This window comes from Symphodus melops (genome assembly GCF_947650265.1).
Source record: "Symphodus melops genome assembly, chromosome: 7".
NCBI lineage: Eukaryota > Metazoa > Chordata > Actinopteri > Labriformes > Labridae > Symphodus > Symphodus melops.
In genome coordinates this window covers 4,514,926-4,535,679 of record NC_136697.1, presented here as the reverse complement: position 1 = coordinate 4,535,679, position 20,754 = coordinate 4,514,926, and the positions used below count along the sequence as shown (strand labels likewise).

Sequence of the window (20,754 nt, the reverse complement as noted above, 5' to 3'; positions counted from 1 at the left end):
GTTCAGTGTTTAAAGAGCGTGGCTAACATGTTTAACTAATCCAGGCTCATTAAAAGAAATCCAAAATGTCCCCACGTAATTTCCAGCACAGACTGATTCATCTGTCAAGCAGCTGTGACTGACTGTCACCGACGATTAGAGAAAACTATTTACATATTGTTTGTTTTGTTTTCTCAAACACACCAAGAGAACGACTGTGAGACAATAACACGAGTTTGAAGTTCTGTCTTAATATTTGTCATGGCAATTTTCCAATTTTTTGTTCCTCTCTTCCAATGATTTTTGTTCCTATGTTCTGATGATTGCCATAAACACACCGGTAGGATTGAAGTCTTACGCAGATGAAGTATTATATAATAATATAATAAAGAATAATATATATGATATTCCAGCCCTACCTGTGTGTTTATGGCAATCATCAGAACATAGGAACAAAAATTGGAAAATTGCCATTACAATAAGTGCAAACTGTATGTGCTCCCCCTACCTGTGCCTATGCCACTATATGCACACCCCTTCAGTGTCCCCAGTGGAAAATAATATATAAAGACATATCCAGTAATAAACATCATGCCAACAATAAACACAAAACGGCTCCTACAATATGTTTATTTGAAGACCAGCTTTGCCAGAAAAGCAATCAAAACACAAAAAAGCAATTACGCTGTCTTGTATGAAGCCAAGAAGAAAACTGGTTTGAGATCCAATATGGCATCTCATGTCTTAGTTGTTGCTGAGGGCATTTAAAATAACGACCCCACCTAAAATCAAAAATGAACACAATCTTCTATCTGTCATTATTATTGTGTTTTTATTCTGTATGATTTAAGCCTTTTTTGGGAGGATGGGGAGCTCTAGTAACGGTTTTGAAGTGGGCAGAACTTAACTGGATCTCAATGTCTACCATCCAATCAGAGTTTAGTTAACACGAACACTGAAATGTGATGCTGCTTGAAGGGTTGTCTGCTTGACAGCAACAATAGAAATCAAAATCAAAATCTGAAATCAAAGAGAAGCCTCAGATTTCAGCTTCTGTTTGAACATCAAACTGTTTTCTGGGGTCGACTTTATTTTTGTTTTAAACAGTTTGCACAATATCCCGTCTATGTGTTATTATGTACGGGGTCATAAGCATGCAAAGAGGGAGACTCTGGCTTATGATAGGCTGCTGCCTTTATGTGATCCCCACAACTCATTGCATAACTTCAGGCCCTAATGACAGTGGGTCAAATTAAGATAGATCAGTTAGTTGTGTTTGTGTGTCTGTGTATGAGCAAACGAGAGAGAGAGGGGGAGAGAGAGAGTTAAGATGAGATAGAGATAGTATAGCTGACAGCTTGTCATTTTTCATAGATAACAATGTGGCGATGAGGTCTTCTCCGTTTTGACAGGTTGCCCTACACACACACACACACACACACACACTCACACGTTAACATCTTAACAGGAGGAGTGCCCGACAGAAAGTGAATAAGGAAACAAAATTGGATCACAGGGTTTCAAGTCATTGCTGTTTGTCACGTTGACAGACGTTTTGCTCTTCCAGCTTCGGCTTTGGGAAGTTGTTGACATTTTTGGAAACATAGCCATGTTGGTTTTCTGACTCAGAGTCAGGAGAGAAGGGAAGCATTATGTTTGGCGCCTTGATTTAAACCACTTTAAGAGGAGAGCTGACACTAACGTATTGAGTCAGAACATGTGTTTTGCTTGGCAAAGACGAACAGCTGCTAATTTTTTGCCCATGATTCAACTCTGAAATGCTAAGTGAAGCTAATCGTTTGCTGCCTCCATCTACAGACGTGACAGGGGTACAACCAAACTCTGACGGTCAACAGAGCAAACAGCTGCATTTCCAAAACTGTCTCTTGAAGTATGAGGGGAATGTCATAGGAGATCTTTCAGGTATGTCAACATGACATGAAGTATTTACAATATAACACGTAACACAATGAACAGAGTCAGTGTGATGGGAGTACATCACAGAGACACCAGCACATTCAGAAAGGTGTCAAACAATCATTTTTTTAAAGAAGAAAAGTCATCAATCGTCCATTATGAAAGGCTGAGGAGAAGAGGCTGAGGCATGACCTTTGAACCTTTGCTGTGCCTGCCTGTTATTGTACAAGATCGTATTAGATAGTAGAGGACAATAACCATCATTATATGGGAATGGAACACCTACTATTGTCATGGCAACACAAACATGCATATGTTTATATATATATATATATATATATATGTGTGTGTGTGTGTGTGTGTGTGTGTGTGTGTGTGTGTGTGTACATATATATACAGTATTTGTATGGGAAGAGACATTCCTAATATTTCATGCATAAAAAAAGCTGTGCTTTTATCTGTGCCACTGAGCTGCGGCCCGTCTTAATACATGGACAAGAAAGCAATTAAAAGGATGTCATCTCATATCAGAGGGTTCACATTCAAAAGGCACAACTTGTTCCAATGAACGTTAGAAACAGCGTCCAGCTCGCCAACACAGGAGGCTTGTATAATGTTTTTTTCTGTTTGTCTAAATTCCCCTGATTGGATGCTAATAGTGACTCAGATGGGTCAGTACAATCATCTATTTTAATGTTTATAGAGCAGTTTGGTCGGAGTTTATTACAGAAATGTAGTCTATTATGACACTGTATACACACACACACACACACACACACACACACACACACACACACACACACACATATACACACACACACACACACGCACACACACACACACACACACACACACACAGAACGCCTGAATGGACTAATGCAATGACACAGAGAGATTGATTCATGCTCCTAAACAGGCCACATCTCTTCTCCTCTTTTCTGCTCCTCTTTTCTTCTTCTCTCATTTTTTTCTTCTTCTCTCTGCTCCTCTCTTTTCTTTAATGTATTTCTGCTCCTCTCTTTTCTTTAATGTATTTCTGCTCCTCTCTTTTCTTTAATGTATTTCTGCTCCTCTCTTTTCTTCTTCTCCTCTGTTCTTCTTCTGTCTGTTGTTTTTTCTCTCTTTTCTTCTTCTTCTCTCTTCCTCTCTGTTCCTCTTTTCTTCTTCTCTAATTTATTTCTTCTTATCTCTTTTCTTCTTTTCCTTTCTTTTCTTCTTCTTATCTCTTCCTCCCTGCTCCTCTCTAATCTCAGTATAAGGTTAATAATTTCCTTACACAAGTAGGGGATCTGTCTTATGAAGCATTATTCTGGTGAAATAAACAATGTCTCATCAGAAGGTGTGTTTTTGTGTTTGTATTTGCCTGCATGTTCATCGCCACATGAGTATGTCCTGTTATAACAGCACACACACAGAAAACCAAACAGACGGACAGACAAACTTGGAGAAAAAAAAAAAAAAACAGAGAGAGAGTCCAAACAGGGAGAAGTGGAGCGCAGCACATCAATCATTATGATGATTATTATGGCAGTTGTCATGGCAACATTCTCCCATCCCCCCAGCCCTCCTCTCCTCTCCCTCCCTCCCCCCTCTCTCACTTTTCTCTCTCAAATCAATTCAAATGCACTTAAATGTCACGGTCGGAATGGTAAAGATACAAAATGAGAAAATATTACAAAGCAGCAAACTGAGAGAGATAGGAGAACAAAAAGCCAACAATAGATGTTTCATAAGGCCTCTGTGTGTTTTTAATTGCTGTTATATATGCAGTTGACTGTCCATTTATCATCATTACAATGTGATTTCCATGAAAAGAAAAGAAGCAAATAAGCCTTCAATGTGCTCTACATTTTTTTGACTTTGCATCCCAGCAGGCCGGAGAGAGAAATCTGCGTGATGTTGTTTTGACACGGGGACGACGAATCATTGTTTCACGTGATGACAGATGCTGGAAGGAATGGGAGGTTTATTTAAAATTTGAACTCCAGGTCGTTGTGATACCACCGATTTGTCAAACAGTATGAGACATCACTGTCCAACCATCTGACCGTATCTGTTCTGCACATGTGCACAATGTCATTGTGAGGATGGTGCACCAATCTGCAATCTCTTCTCGGAGTCGACTTCATGTAGTTCAGGTTTTTCTTCAAACGACAGCTTGTGTTTTATTTCTAAAGCAAACAACTGAAGTACTAATTTGGTTTTAAGTCATCAGGTTTTCAGCTTGTGACTTGTGTGGCCTATTTAATCATTAAATCAAATCAGAGCTGCTCACGTCCGTGTACTTAGTCACACAGAATGCTCAAAACTACAGATGCAATAAGTGAAAAAGGTTAGTCTCAGATCTTTTGGGTGCATTGTGAGCACTGAATGAGTCTTCACTGACCAAAGGAACAGTTGTTTAATTTACTGTCCCATTAAAATGCAGCTAATTTGACAGTGTGTTTCAACATTTATTTGGGTAACCTGAGTGTCTACACACCCACAACATGTGAAATAAATCCATCCAGTCCTTTGTTTGTGGTCTGCAGAAGTCTTACCACACAGAGAAAAATGCTCCGTTTCAAATGTGCTCTCCTTGTGATGTCACAGTGGGATTCTGTTAAAAACAAAAACCCCTCCCCTCCCATGATATCTCTCCCCATGGACTCCACCTCCAGACTAGAGCTAAACTTTTGTGCAGGTCGGCCATTTTTATTGTCTCTACAGAGGAGTGATGTCTGTGGGGTAAACTCAGGGGGCGTGGCTTATTACATTTAAAGAGACACACACACCAAAACAGAGCGTTCAGAGAGAGCTGGTTTCTACAGGGTCACAAACCTCCTCTGCTGCTTGATTCATGTTATATTTGGACCAAAACACAAAAACACAGAAGTTTCATTTAGAGCACAGAGGGCCTGTTTAAAAAGGTGGAGAAGGGGGACGATATGTACTCTTTCAGTGTACAACATCTAGCAACTTCACACATCTTGATAACCGTATTGATCCGAGACAGTTCATTGAACCGCATCTCGAAAAACAATCACAACAACTACTTTTCTACTTTTGACCAAAGTGGCCTAAAAGTAGGTCAGCTAAACCGACAACTGAGGCAGAGTTTGTACTCCAATTAAAAGGTGATTGTTATTAATGAGACAGAGACGTCAAACAAGCAGACAAGTATATATTATGGTTCAGGGTGTAACATCGGAAAATTACATATCCAAAAAGAAAACCTTCCTGTACAAACACCATGAGGCCGAGAAAATGTTATTGTGGTTCTCTAATCGATGTCTTCCAAGGGATGGACAGGAGAGTGTGTGAGTACTGAAAATGGGACCTAAGGTAAGCACAGTGGTGTAGTGCAGGGTTGTTTTTTAGCACCGTAAGGCATACCCACTTCTACATATCTTCTTATTCACATAATTGGTTGAATGACAATATTCAGCAGTTCACTGTATTTTTGTCCCTCAGTTGGTGAAAGGAAGTGTGACACTCTGTTCGTCAACATGTTGCTTTCTTGTGTTTTGTGCTCTCTTCCTGATTTATTTTGCTATCTGCTGCTTTTATATGATTGCTAACCTGACTTCCTGCCATTGTTCTGTTTCCCACCTTTTGTTCCAATTAGTCTGACCTGAATGTATACCCTGTGTTTCCACCACATTGTCATAGTATGACTAGTGTTTCATGCTATCCAGCCCTATTCACCTTGTGTTTGCTTGCCCGGTTTTGACTTTTGACTGAATGTTTGGGTTTTGTGGATTTGCCATTGTTGGATTTTTCTGCCCTCGCTGACTGCCTTCTTGTGTTCGACCTACGAACATTCAAGTAAAGGACTTACAACCTGCTTTTTGTGTCCTGGACTTTCCTCTGTAACTGAGTCTGGTTTTGAAGCGTTACAGGAAGACCCTCTGTACTCTGTCCCTCTAATTGGCTAGCACACACTAACTAAATATGTAAGTCTTCAGTGTCACTGTTCACAACAGAGGGTGTCCAGGATGTCTGTTGGACGGACAACTTGAATGAAAAAAAAACAATTTGGGGAAAAACCCAGAGTGTCCCCATTTCGTTAGGCACTATGTTAAAACTTCAGAGAAGCTAATATCTAAAGCTCAAAGTGCTCATATCCTCTGGATGGTGGAGGCAACATCAACCAAACACAAATATATGTTGCTCTGCACTGCCAATGTCAATGTCAATGTCAGCTTTATTTGTATAACACATTTAAAACAGCAAGTGGCCAACCAAAGTGCTTTACAGTAAAAACAGCAAAAACAATAAACATCACAATAAAAACCCAATAAAAGTGACACTTATACACAGATGTGTTTTTAGCTGTGTTTTAAAGGTGGAGAGGCAGCTCGCAGTGCGCACAGTCAAAGGTAAGGAGTTCTACAGAGTGGGAGCTGCAACTCTGAACGCTCCTCTATCTCCTCTAGATTTAAAAAGGATCGAGGAACATCCAAGATCATCTGATTAGCGGACCTCAAGGCTCCCGATGGCTGGTGGACCACAATGAGGTCAGACAGGTATTCCAAGGCCAGCCCATATAGAGATTTAAAAACAAGTGAAAGAATCTTAAAATGAATCCTGTACCAGAAGCCAGTGCACACACGTCTTTGTCCCAGTTAGGAGACGAGCTGCTGCATTCTGGGAAACTTGGAAAAAAATCACAACATCAAAACAGTTAACAATCATCATTTTGAATAAGGTTAAAGATAACAGCACATTAAATGAATTCATCTTTTATTGCCGCTCGTGTATCTCATCATCACTGTAACCTTTCGCACTCAAAGATGCTCCTCCATATTTATTTACAGTATCACTTCACAGCCGTAACGCTGCACACCCCTCCTCCCTCTTCTTATGTAGTATTTTCTCTTTTTCTCAGACATGAGAGGATCGATGCAGGCTGATGGAAACGTGTTGGAGAGGTTCTCTCGATCGTGTTAGAGAACATGTGTGCTTTTTAAAATGACGCTGTTGTCCTACAGTTTAAACAAGGCTGCAATGTCGCTCAGCTCAGCCTCAAAGCTGAAGATCAGATTGGTGTTTCGATGAACCAAAGCCTGCCTTTCTTCTTGTTTTCTGCTTCAGGACAATGAGTCCAGTAATTGACCAGTTTGTACAGCGGTGTGAGGAGTCTTACCTCCAGCTGAGCATCTGTAAAAGACATGATCATTGACTTTAGGAGGGAAACTCATGTCACCGATGCCACTGTAATCAAAGTTCAGATCCTGGGTCTGTCATTGATTCAAAATGTAACTTTGGTACAGACTGTGGAGCAGTGTGTAAAAAGGTTCACTAGTGTCTGTACTGTCCAAGGAAACGGTCATACTGTCATGTTGATCGAAGCATAATGACAATGTTTTATCCTGCTTTTATTGACTCAGTCTTGTCCTTGTCTTTGGTGTCAATAAATCTTTAAAAGAGAAAAACTCCCTTAATCACGTTGTTAAATGGTCCAGTCGTCTGATTGACGTCCCTGTACTCAAGGCAGTATCAGCGGATAGCGACCACGATTTCAAATGATGCCCCCCCCCCCTGTACAGAGCTTTTCAGTTTCTCCTCTCTGGACGGAGGCTCACAAGGGTCAGAACGAAGCTGGTCAAAAACAGCTTTGCTCCTGCTGCTATCACAGCATGGAACAAGCTGTAGTGTCTGCTCACCTGATTCATTTATTCCTTTTTTTCATGGTCAAAACGTACTTGTATCCTGCCTGGAGAGAAACTGCTTTAATCAATCTTATTGGGGGACTCCTCTCTCACCTGTGCCCTGATTGGTGGAGCCTGAGTACGACTTGAATGAACCTTTTTAGTACTTACATGTTTTTATAATGTTTTAGTAGATCTTCTCTCTTATGTGTAGTTCATTGTTCTATTTGTCTTGTAATCTGTGTGTCATGGTGGATGTTGATGTTGCTGGCTGCAAAGAAATCTACCAGCAGTTAAATACAGTCACCTGAACCTGACCCAGATCAACCACTCTGTTTACGGCTATGACATACTTCCTGTTTAATGATGAGTCCACCAGTGTAACAGACATGACTGTTCATAGTATTGATTGGGACTTTTTTTGACAGTGATGTGTGTGGATTACCCAGAAGTCCCAGGATACTGTAATTATTGACTGACAGGCAGGCGTCTTGTAGCTGTTTTCAAAGAGGCTTAACCCCTCGACGCCTGTTGTCACAAATTTACATCAAACCAGTTCTGCTCCAAATGCAGCTAAAACAGAGTCCATATTCCTCCACTGCCGGTTGATGCACTTTCAAAACAAACCTGGAACCTTTAGCAAGCATTAGTTTGTCATAGGACCAGTCGGAGACAGAACATCCCTTTGATGTGCTATTTTTATGTATTATCTATTTATGTGTTTTCAAATAAACGTTCTCGACTTGAAAGTAGAAACACAAAAGGGGGTTAAGCCCTGGCTTAGCTCCACCTCTTTTTAGGCTGACTGTAAGTTAGTTTGAGACAACATGTCCAACATGGTGACCTCCAGTAATGGCCTTCAGATGTGGTCCCTAAGTGGCAGAGGGTCAGACCAGAATGGTTCCAGCCACAGACCGAGATAAACATCAAATCAAGTAAACGAGGCAGCAGAGCTTGTTTCTCCGCACTGCTGACGTGCTCTTGAGCATCTCAAACAAATAGCCTGAAGAAACGGTGCTGGCTTCATGAACATCTTTTTAACATCCTATCTTAGAAAGGTTTAATTAACAGCTCTGGTTTCTTTATTATCCTTTGAAATCAAGAAAGCGTGTGCTCAGCTGAATCATGTATTATGTAGCACGTGAAGCACGTGGGAGACTGAGAGTCCAACAGGCAACATTTTGTGTGCAGCAGACCTACAAACTAGTAAAATGCCTTTATGGATGACATTTAGCGAAGTTCAGGGTGAACGGGGGAACTCTCTCTCTCTCTCTCTTCCTGTCTCTATCTATCTGTCTGTCTCTCTGTATTTTCTGGGTCTTTGCTCTGACACAATTACACTTCAGCTCCTATCAGCTCCATGGATGCTCCACTGCACCCCAGGAATGGATGAACACACACACACACACACACACACACACAAATACACACACACACACACACACACACACACACACACACACACACCCACACACACACGCACACTGCAGTTACTCTATTTTTGTTCGACTTACTCGGCAGACTTCAGATTTGATATTTATCATTTGATGCTTCTTCTTCGGTTATTATCCACAAGTAGCCTTTGCTTCTGTTTCCACTTAAATAAATTAAATTGATGTAATTAGCCAGCCTAGGATTTTTAAATTGACGTAATGATATATCCACCATTATGAAATACAGGTAACCTTAGCAACCATACAACCTTATCTCTATAACAAGCCGTTATGATGCCAGACCTTACCATAAGATACACAAAAGCAATGCTGGTGTAATGACTCAGTTCTGAGTAACGTTTACGCCACGTCATTCTCTGACAAGTAATTAGTTTCTACTCTGCAGACTGATGATAAGTTACTCACTGTCTACCCAATCCATGAAGTCCTTTTTGATGAGCAGTTGGTTGCTATTGGCTGTCCAGTAAGTTTGTTCCCCTGTGACTTTGCAAAATGTGTGTACCTTTAAGCCCTGTTTCCACCGAGCGGCTCGGTTTGGTTTGATACGCTCTGCCTCTCTCACCGTACCTTTACTTGGGTTTGAATGTTGGCTGGAGATCAATTGCTGTGTCAGCGACATAACAGCATAACATCAAAGCAGCTCGACACACCTTGTAGCCCGCCATTGAATTGAATGAAGAAGAAAAATGCTTCACAGTTAACAAAAGGCAACAATGAGGAGGAGGAACCCCTCCAAAACCCTCAAGATCATACACGCTGACATTGTCACTTAAAACAACAAATAGCCTTGAAATGTATTAGTCATTATTAGTAATATTATTGTTTTAACCAATCAATGGACTGCAGTGTCTAGCTCCCTCCTTTAGTGTCGACTAGGTAAGCTTGGCACGCCAACAGAAGGTTAGTAAGAAAGTAGGATGGATCAGATTTGTTACTTTGGGACCATTCCCAACTTCTAACTGTGGAAATGCCAATAAATGCTTAACCTACCGAACCAGACTGAACCCTACTGAACCAGACTGAACCCTACTGAACCAGACTGAACCCTACTGAACCAGACTGAACCCTACCGAACCAGACTGAACCCTACTGAACCAGACTGAACCCTACCGAACCAGACTGAACCCTACCGAACCAGACTGAACCAGACTGAACCCGACCGAACCAGACTGAACCCTACTGAACCAGACTGAACCCTACTGTACCAGACTGAACCCTACTGAACCAGCCTGAACCCTACTGAACCCTATCAAACCAGACTAAACCAGACCGTAACAGATTGAACCCTACTGAACCAGACTGAACCAGACCGTAACAGACTGAACCAGACCGTACCAGACTGAACCAGACTGAACCCTACCGAAGCAGACTGAACACTACCGAACCAGACTGAACCAGACTGAACCCGACCGAACCAGACTGAACCCTACTGAACCAGACTGAACCCTACTGTACCAGACTGAACCCTACTGAACCAGCCTGAACCCTACTGAACCCTATCAAACCAGACTAAACCAGACCGTAACAGATTGAACCCTACTGAACCAGACTGAACCAGACCGTAACAGACTGAACCAGACCGTACCAGACTGAACCAGACTGAACCCTACCGAAGCAGACTGAACACTACCGAAGCAGACTGAACCAGACCGAACCAGACTAAACCCGACCGAAACAGATTTAACCCTACCGAACCAGACAAAACCCGACCGAACCAGACTAAACCCTACCAAACAAGACTGAACCCGACCGAACCAGACTGAACCCTATCGTACCAGACTGAACCCTACCAAACCAGATTGAACCCTACCGAACCAGACTAAACCCGACCGAACCAGACTGAACCCTACTGAACCCGACCATACCAGACTGAACCCTACCGAACCAGACTAAACCCGACCGAACCAGACTGAACCCTACTGAACCCGACCATACCAGACTGAACCCTACCGAACCAGACCGAGCCAGACAGAACCCGACCGCCTGGTCCGCTTGGTGGAAACAGGGCCTTATTGTTGTGTTTGGGGAATATCAATCAGGAACTAAAATTAGCAGCATGTTCAATAAAGAATAATAATAATAATAATAATAATAATGATATATACTTTATTAATCCCGCAGGGGGAAATTGGTTTACACTCTATTTAATGGACATCAACACACACAGACTGAGATACACACTCGTGCACACAAACAGGATTCCAGTGGCATGCATTAATCAGAGTGAAGGGGCTGCCCACAGCGAGCGCTCCAGAGCAGTTTTGAGGTTCAGTGCCTTGCTCTAGGGCACCTCGGCAGTGCTCAGAGGGTGGACTGGCACCTCTTCAGCTACCAAACCAATTTCCAGACTTAGTCCGTGCTGGAGAAGAACCGACGACCCTCCGGTCCCCCCCCCCCTGAGTTTTCCAGGAAGACATCCCTCCATAGAGAGAATAAAATACCGCCAGCCTGTCCTCCAACCTCTACGACTCCGCTGGTCATTTGTACAAGCGTAAAATTACGACCCATATTTACATTTTAGAGTCAAGCGACCTCTAGCGGACGTACAGTGAATCCGGTGAATGTGTGTTCGTCATTGAATAAAGTTTGACCCCTAACCCTAACCCAAGTCCAAGCTAGCTAACTTTTTTCCCAAAACAATAGTTAATTACCACTTACCTTAGTTAGCCTACCAAGCAGTGTGACGGTGCAGGGTGACCATTTACTGGCATTTCTCCGTTCGCCGGTAGCGGCGCTAATTTAGGAAACGCTCCTGTGTGTCGTGATACGTGACAGACGAGCTCTACGGTCGTATAGGTTGGAGGACTTGTTGAATAGCGCACTTGCAGAAAAGTTTTGCTCTAGGCTGAAGGTGGAGATACCAGGGGAGGGGAAAGGATTTTTATTTTATTTGGGGTTTTTTTTACCAGAATCCAACTTGTGATGTCACAAGTGGAGAAATGTTGAAATGGGGCATTGTCTCTGTGTGGTAAGACTCATTCAAACAAACAAAGGACTGGATGGATTTATTTCACATGTTGTGGGTCTGTAGACACTCAGGTTACCCAAATAAATCTTCAAAAACACTGTCAGAGTGGATTTTTCAGAATATGTCCCCTTTAATTCATACAGCTCATAGGAGAGACCTGTAACGTGTTTGACCTTTACATCCAATCAAATCTACCCACCAAGAAGAGCAACTGAGGCCCATGATTAGTTGGGCTTTGAAGACAGAGCGGAGTGAATTCATGGTAAATCTACGACACTTTTTTTTTGGGATGCATTTACAATGAGAGAAGAAAAGAAGGGAACATTTAGATGTCTGAAGCTGTTTGTTTTTATTGACTTTACATGAGCTATAGGTTAGGTTAATACTCTTTAGAGGCTACATCAGTAAGAATCAATTCAATGTTAAAACAGTTTGAACTGTAAATCATAAGCAGAGGTTTCTGCACACCTTAATTATGAATGCTCTGGTCAAATAATGTGAATACATATTAAACGTCAGTGATGATAGTTAGTAGATATGAACATAAGAAGAAGAAGATGAAGGAGAAGAAGGAGAAGAAGAAGAAGAAGAAGAAGAAGAAGAAGAAGAAGAAGATGATCCTGAGCTGGTTGCATGAGGGGACATAGCCAGACTTCAGAACTCATTCTGGTGCCACTGGTATAAGACCACCACCAGCGACAACAACAACAGCAGTGCAAACATGAACATTACTGTCCTTGGTGATAGTGAAATCTTGTTGTGATCGAACAAAGGAAGAGGTTCTCCTGAAGTGTCCATTAGCAAAACACTGAATCCACACCATGCATAATGCTGCTCACTGTAGCAGACCTGTCTTCTGACTTCAAACCCCTTAAGGTCAGCTTTCAGTGAGTTCATTAAAAAGTGTAAAAAAAAAAAAAGAAAAAGAAAGAAAGAAAGAAAGAAAGAAAGAGGATGTTACATGTAATCTTTCCTGAACATCAGCAAAGAGCAGCTTCACTTGTTTCTTTCACGTCATTACAGAGCCCTCTGCTGGTCATACGAGGAACAACCGGAAAAGAGAGTGTGAGAGAGAGCCCAGACTTCAGTGCTACATCCCCGGTGAAACCTGTTACAGAGTGCTCCCTCTCCTCACCTTGAACCTGTACACTTGAGGACCCTTTATACTCGGTCACATGACTAAATGGGTTCTTCAACATGAGTAATCAGGGTGTTGAATTGTAAAGGCCAGTGAGTCTCAAAGTGTCCTAAGTGATGCAGTTTGTGTTCAGAGATTTTCTGGGATTTTTAATGATATGTGAGTTCATTGGATTTGTGCTCAGAGTTCAGCAGTTTGGAGTCAAAGAGCATCACGTCTCTCAGATTTGTGTTTATAGTTTCATATGCTGTGTGTATAAATCAGGGGAGACACTATGAAGCCCATCATTGGCTCACACAGATCTCGTCAACTAGGTTTTATCAACGCTACGTCTGTGTATTCTATAAAAAAAAAATACAAACCTCACAGTTTAGATCTTTAAAAGTCAAAGATTGAAAATGTTTTAAACTTCCCTCCCTTTTTTCTGAACTGTAAAAACAAAAAACTACATTCACAAAACCTCTGATTCTTCTGGCAACAACTGACAATCACATCATCATCATCATCATCATCCAAGGGCAGGGAAAACACACACACACACACACACACACACACACACGTGTCATCAAAACACAGAGATCAAGGTTCAGGTTTTAATCATTTTAAAGAGGTGTAAGCGGATCAAGCAGCCTGTCATAAATGTGTTGTGATACCCTCTTCTAACTACAGAGGGCAGCACTCGAGCATTTTATCCAACACAGCTCAGAGAGGAACACATCCTTTCTTTACTGTGATGTTCATGTTGCTTTTATAATAATAATGATAGTTTATCATTTAATTTTATCAGGGCCGCTGTGGATCAGTGGTAGAGTCTCTCAACTGGAAGGTCGGGGGTTCGAACCCCAGCTCACATGTCCGATATGTCCTTTGAGATGTGATGAGATTCAACTTCATTATCAATACACATGTGAAAGTATAGAGCAATGAAATGCAATAAACCAGAAGTGCAATAATGTATGTACATCAGTTTACAGAATTTACAGAATAGATACAAAATGCAAATTATTGACTATATGGATTAATGGGATGTTGTAACTATAAAGAAGTCTAGTAAAGAATTATAAACACATTCAGCAGATTATGATATACAGATTATGGTGCAGTGAATATGCTATATTAGATTATAGCTATAAACAGGATATTGACATATTGTACAGGTTAATAATTTACTGGATGGGTATGAACATACTATACAGAATAGACAAGAAATGCAATGTATTAGTAAAAACAATGGATGGATGCTATAAATGTAAATAGGTCTCAGGAGTATAAATATATTCTGCAGGTTTTAATGCGTAGATTAAGATTAAGGTGCAGTGAACATCTTTGCTAGATTACAGACTACAGATTAGACACTTAACCTCGAGCTGCTTCATCAGCAGCGTGTTATTGTGTATGAGAAGATGAGTGTGAATGTGAAGGAGCTTATCTCTTATCAAGCAAATCTTTATTTGTACTGCACCAATTTATGACAATCTTTATCTGGAGAAGCTTCACAAAAAGCAGGTAGAAGATCTGAGTCTTTGTTGTGTTTCAAAGAGCCAGCGTTAATCCAGCACGAGCACGTTAGCAACATTTAGCAAGAAAAACATCCCTTTAAGAGGCAGACATGTTCACTTCACTGTCAGAGGGATAAATGCTCATACATCATGTCTTATCTAATAAAGGTCACTTTGCATGGACAGAAACACTTAGCACCTCTAAACAACATGGGAATGATCACGTTCACCTGCCCGAGCTTGAGTAATATTTATAATGTGTTCCCACTTATTTCATTACAGAACGTCAGAATGAGATTTTTCTGATTGTGTTTCTGACTGACTCGTTTCATTAAGGTGATATCGAGGATGAAGCTGGAAAAACTACTTCACCATACTCTTTTAATTGTCATTATGTATTCTGTGTTATTTCCTATAAAAAGACCTAACCAGGGACAAGGGCTGCAAATTAGCTATGTAAGTATATAAATTGCATCGGTTGCACTTTAATTAGATGTAACGATGTCTAAATGTATTGTCCCTGAAAAATAGACTGATCATTAAAATAAATCAATATTTCACACTGACACGGTACACTCTATCACATGTTTTACTGATATGAGGCCACAGCCATTAACTCAACCTCCCACCATGTGGCTGATAGAGACGTGACTTAAGGTTATCATTGTGTTCATATAAAAAGGTCAATCAGAAGTACAGGGAAGAAACACTGAGACTGAACAGTCAATCAGACACACAGAAACACTGAGGACAAGAACTACAAAATAAAACAGGAAACACTTTTTCTGGTTTTAGATGCTCTTTCGTGTGTTTACAGGCGTCTTGTGAATGTTTAGGCACGTCTATCTGCCAAAGTCCAAAGTCCTTGGAAACGCGTCTTCTCCTACCTCCTCCTGTTTGCAGTGAAGCCGTGTGTAACACTCGGCCCCTGGCCCAAGTCGTTAAAAATGTGTGTTGTGATGTCACAAACTAATGATGTCACTGAACCAAGCCCACTGGCTCGTAGTAGCAAGTACACAGCAAATTGAGAAGAGTTAAATTTTGGGTGTTGGCAAAATTTAAGCAAGTGTAGAGTTAATTTAACTCTAGAAAGAGTCATATCCCTCCAAATGTACTCTCCGTGTAAAAAGAGTTGGTGTCATAAACGAGAGTAAAAACAAAGTGTCAGGCAAACAAATCTGTAAGTGTTACTGCAGCATCTTTAACTCTGAACCTGTCACTCTTAACTCTGAACCTGGATGTGACACTTATCAAGTGTTAGTTATCCCGCCCCCAACATGCTCAGACATGCCCACATGCCCAGTCCGAAACCAAGCTAGATTGTTTCACTTAACCGTGGCGTGCGTCAACTTCTGGATTTGGCTGTACGCTTTCAGGTAAGAAAAAAATGTAATTTCTGTAATTCTTTTTCTCATATAGCTATTGATTCCATTCGAATTGTTTTGAGTTATTGTATTACTGATAAGCCACTGTAGCACTGTAGGCTAAAGTTATGCTAACCGATCCAGATATAGCAAGTAGCTTACATGTTTATTTAGCTTGCTTAAAGCCAAACCTCATTGTGATAGCATACAACTTATAATGTTGCAGGTAGGGCTTTCAAATGAGCTGTTAGTTAAGCTGAATTGGTTAAATTTAATTTAAGGCTGATTGAAATAGCTTTTCTGTGTTAAATACTAAACTTCTATGAGCACTAAGTTAGGGTTGGTACATTAGCATATGGTGAACAACATTAGTTTGGTCTTATTTGGTACTCCCAGTTTTTAAGACTTGAATCAATTTTTTGTTGTTGTTAAACCACAGCAACCGAAGACAGACAGGCAGCAGTTTGTCAATACAATATCTATAAACAATATCTGTCATACAATTAGGCTTTTGAAAAAACCCTGATGATGCATTTCTATCATCATTAAAGTTTTATTATTTTGTCTTGTGATCTCAAAATATATATATATATATTTTTAATTTATCGTGATGTCATTGTTTTAAGGACTTCAGTTATTATATAAAGTATTTATGTTGATTTTGATTTCATTTTTTAGATCCAGAAATCCATTTGGTTGCAGAAGAATCAGAGCCATCAGGATCACCAGCTTCTTCTCGTTCAGATTCAACTGTTATTCTCACATCCACAAAGAACAGGAAGAGGGGCTTGAGAGAACTTGATCATGATGAAGCAAAACAGGTAAACATCACTATAGACATATATTGTTAGCTCACCAGTTCTTGAACTGCAAAACTGCAGCTGAAGTAAATCTTTAACATTTTCAAACTTTTCTGTCTCCTGTCCTCTTCTTTATCTTAAAGGCTGGGATAGTGACATGTCCTCACTCCAGCTGCTGTTGCAGCTCCTGCCGTCTACGTCAACAGCCAACATTAGCTCAGCACAGGCAGCCAACCACCTTGAGAGATTTGTTAAGGTATGTACCATAATCTTTTCATATCACCAACATTGTTTTTTGCAGCAGTTGTGAAAAAAGTGCATGTGGTTTTCTGTAGGAATGCAACAATACACTTTTAACTTATCTGGTATATTTTTGGATCTCTTTCATTCAAACTACAGGAAGGAGTCCGCCTCGCTGGAGAAAGAAATGCAATTCAACCCTTCCTTCTTTGCACTGCTGAGCAAAAGAAGAAAATCCAAAGGTTCTTCATTGTTTTGGACAAGAAAGCAATCCCAATTGTTTCTTATGTATGCATAAGACTATCAGTGAGTGTGTGAGTGATTTATACTGTATATCTGGTGTGCTCTAAGACGGCAAAGTGGGAGATGTTCCTGGTTTTGATTCTTCTTTCTTTCAACCCTGCACAGTACCTGTAAATTGCATTGTGGTGCACATTTTGAAAAATAAATTTGATTTTATCAAACATGATATAAGTATTTTTGCATAATTTTGAAAACATTTTTTGATAATTCATTACCCAATGTTTACACCCTGCAGTGTTAATAGAAAAGTAACACTTTTTATAGTTAAAAAATATACTCTAAAAGAGTTAAATTCTAACACTACATTGCAGTGTTAAGCAAAAGTGACACTGGTTAGTGTTATCCAGTGTTAAATTTTAACTCCGAAAAGAGTCAATAGTAACACTAGAACAGTGTTAGTGTACCAACTCTCCTAAAAGAGTCAAATTAACACTTTGTGGTGTGGACCCATATAGACACTTTAAAAGTGTTGATATTAACTCCTATAGAGTTAATCTGAGTATCCTGGTTTTGCTGTGTACAGGCTCCCCCTTGGATTGACTGTAACGTTCCCAATATGGTAAAAGGGGCGGGACATATCCAAGAACAAAGTCGAACGACTGACCAATTATGAGAGAGCAGATCGGCCGAACCAATCTGATCAGACTTGGCACACATTGGGACACTTTTTTTGTTTCTCTTCATGAAGGATTCTGAGTGTTAGAAACACAGGGAGATGAGAGACGCTGCATGGAGCGGCAGTACATGAAAACAGACACTTTCTTCAAACACTAGTGATTGTGAAAGTAGTTTAGTCGACACATCAAAAAAGGGCAGAATATGGGAAGTTTAATTCTGTCTGAGTTCACTACCTATGCATACATGTTAATGTATACATAGGTGATAAATACAGATGAGTAATATGAAGAAAATCAATCTGCACAAAGTGCCTACCAATAAAGAAATAAACTATAACAACCAACAAGTTTATTTCTGCTGATAAAACAGAAACATGGATGAGACTTCAGGGGCGTTTGCAGCTTCAAGTGGAAGCTCGAGGAACTGCAGATTTTATGCATTTCCTCACTGGCTTCATTTTTTAATTGCACAGGTTGCCTCTTGATAAGAGAAAAGAAGGACTGTTACCAGTTCAAGGACTGTTGAGAGAGGACGTTTTTGTTTGATAGGGCAGAAAAACACGTCAAAGTTTGAGTTCACAGTAAAGATGTAGGTTTTGTTCCAGTATCGTTCTGCGCTCATGAGAATCAGGCGGCCATCAATCCAGGAAAAAAAAACATGCAGTTGAGTTGTAGTTTATTGTTGCTTTACATTAACAGTCATTATCACAGTTTATTTCAGCTCAGTTTGTCAGACACTGTGACCTTACACACACACACACACACACACACACACACACACACACACACACACACACACACACACACACCAGATCAGTTTGTCTCCAAGTTACATTGAACTTTGAAATGTGCTCTGGTCTTGTAATCCCAGCTGTTGATCAGATCTGATTATTGCTTGTCAATAGTCACGGTGCATCGGAGCACAATGAATGCCACAAGTGGAGTTAGATTTCATCTGGACAGGGGTGGACAATATGCAATAATATAAAATTAAATCATAATAATAGAAAATGGACCTAAAGATTAATGTTAAGTGTGAGGTGTAAAATGTCAGGAAGACTTATCTTTACTCTGACAGTGCTGAAGGTGTTCACCATGGACTCTATAAGAAATGCACGCTGCAACATCTCATGGCTCAAGTGAAGCCAAAAGATTTAGCGGTCCCCCTGCTAACCCGCTGCAGTATAGGTCATTAACCCCGCCTCCTTTATGTTTGTTTACTTTTTAAACCAGGTTCTATCATGATAGTTTCTTTTTAAGCTTCTTTTTAATTTGTTAAGAGATGTCATACAAAGGTTAGAAAAAAAACCAAACATGATTGACAGCTGTGTTGAATGCAGATCCTGCGGCGCTGTGTGCACCGGATCAGCAGAATAGAGAAGAGACAGTGAATGGAAACGTAGTGAACACTTGCACAAGGGCCAGTGAACTTCCATAACGAGTGTCGACTTCAAAAAGACACAAGAAGCTACAGTCAGATATTTATTTTACCATTAGATGACAGCAACAAAAAAAAGGCTCCCGCCCTCTGCGCTCTGCCAATGGAAGGCGTCTGATCCAACCTTCACAACACGTGACGGTCCGAGACTGTTTTTCTCTGCTGGTGGATCTCCACTGCAGAGTCCCTTTCCACCTTTCAGAAAAAGCTAAAGACCCAGCTCTTTACCTTGGACCTTAATGAGGATGATAACGATGGTCTCCATATTATTGATGATGATGACGAGGGTTGTGTTTGAGATGGCTTCTGGTTCGAGGTCAGTGTTGTGCTCTGCCTCTGGTCACTTCCTGTGTGTCCAATCAGACTCAAAGCTGTCTGTTTGCATTTACTGACGTTGTTTCCTTTCCTCTTGATTCTTATTTGTGTTGCACTTACTCTCTGATGTGCGTCACTTTGGATAAAAGCATTACTAAGTGAATTGTAGAATTATTATTATTTTTATTATTATTATTATTATTATTGTTAAACCTGGCATGGTAGCTATAAGCGTTTCATCTCCCTCGATCCAACCTTACAGCCCGGACACAGTTTCAGCAGACGTCTGTTCATCATGAGTCTGGTTCTGCTCCAGGTCTCTGCCTCTCCCTTGTAACTCTGCATAACCTTGTTTAGTGCTCGTGATGGATTCTGTGATGGGTCTCTGTAATAATATAATAAAGAGTAAGGTCTGCTCTTTGTAAAAATGTCTCGAGATGACGTTCGGTGTGAATTGGCCCTCTCTGAAGATTGATTGATTAATTATTCAGTCAGACTGGTCTGAAACTAATAATGAAAAACAAACCACATTAACTTTGCTTCTTTTAAATCTCCATATTCTAGATAACTCCTTCCAGTCCTGTGAGGTGCACTACATTTAAACCAGCAGCATGCATGCTTGTGCAAGAGATGAGATTCCCCGAGATACAGCGTCACGCTTTTTATGACTGATAGGATCATGATTCTTTGCAAAGCCAGCAGAAGATATGCGACAGCTGCTTTTGTCAGCGAAATTAAAATAGATTTCCAGGAGTGGAGGCTTGGCCTTGATTTCTGTTTACAGCTGCAAAACAGTCGAACAAGTTTAAAAAACGGGCAAGAAAATGTTGAAAAACTTTTCAGGGCCACATCTTCATGCAGCTGTTCACATAAATCACATTATTAATGATGGCTGACCATTAAGGTGCCCCCGCTATACAGGTGGCTAATCTGCTACCTTCAGCTCTGATGTAATCATAGACGTGTAAGTATGTTGAGTTTTTTCAAAATGGAGGTATTTCCCTTTAATTCTTTCATCCATCATAGTTTGGATTCAGTTTACTGCATGTTTATTTTGACACAGTTTTGTGAACTGTGCGTTGAAGTTTG

General features: G+C 40.5%; 1 long non-coding RNA gene across 1 annotated transcript; it reads left to right on the top strand.

Moving 5' to 3' along the window:
* The first annotated feature begins 15,604 nt into the window (after positions 1-15,604).
* On the top strand, positions 15,605-17,430 carry LOC306826550. Its single transcript, XR_013779450.1, has 4 exons — positions 15,605-15,964; positions 16,631-16,773; positions 16,896-17,008; positions 17,152-17,430. It is a non-coding gene; the product is annotated as an uncharacterized lncRNA (long non-coding RNA).
* The last annotated feature ends 3,324 nt before the right edge of the window (positions 17,431-20,754 follow it).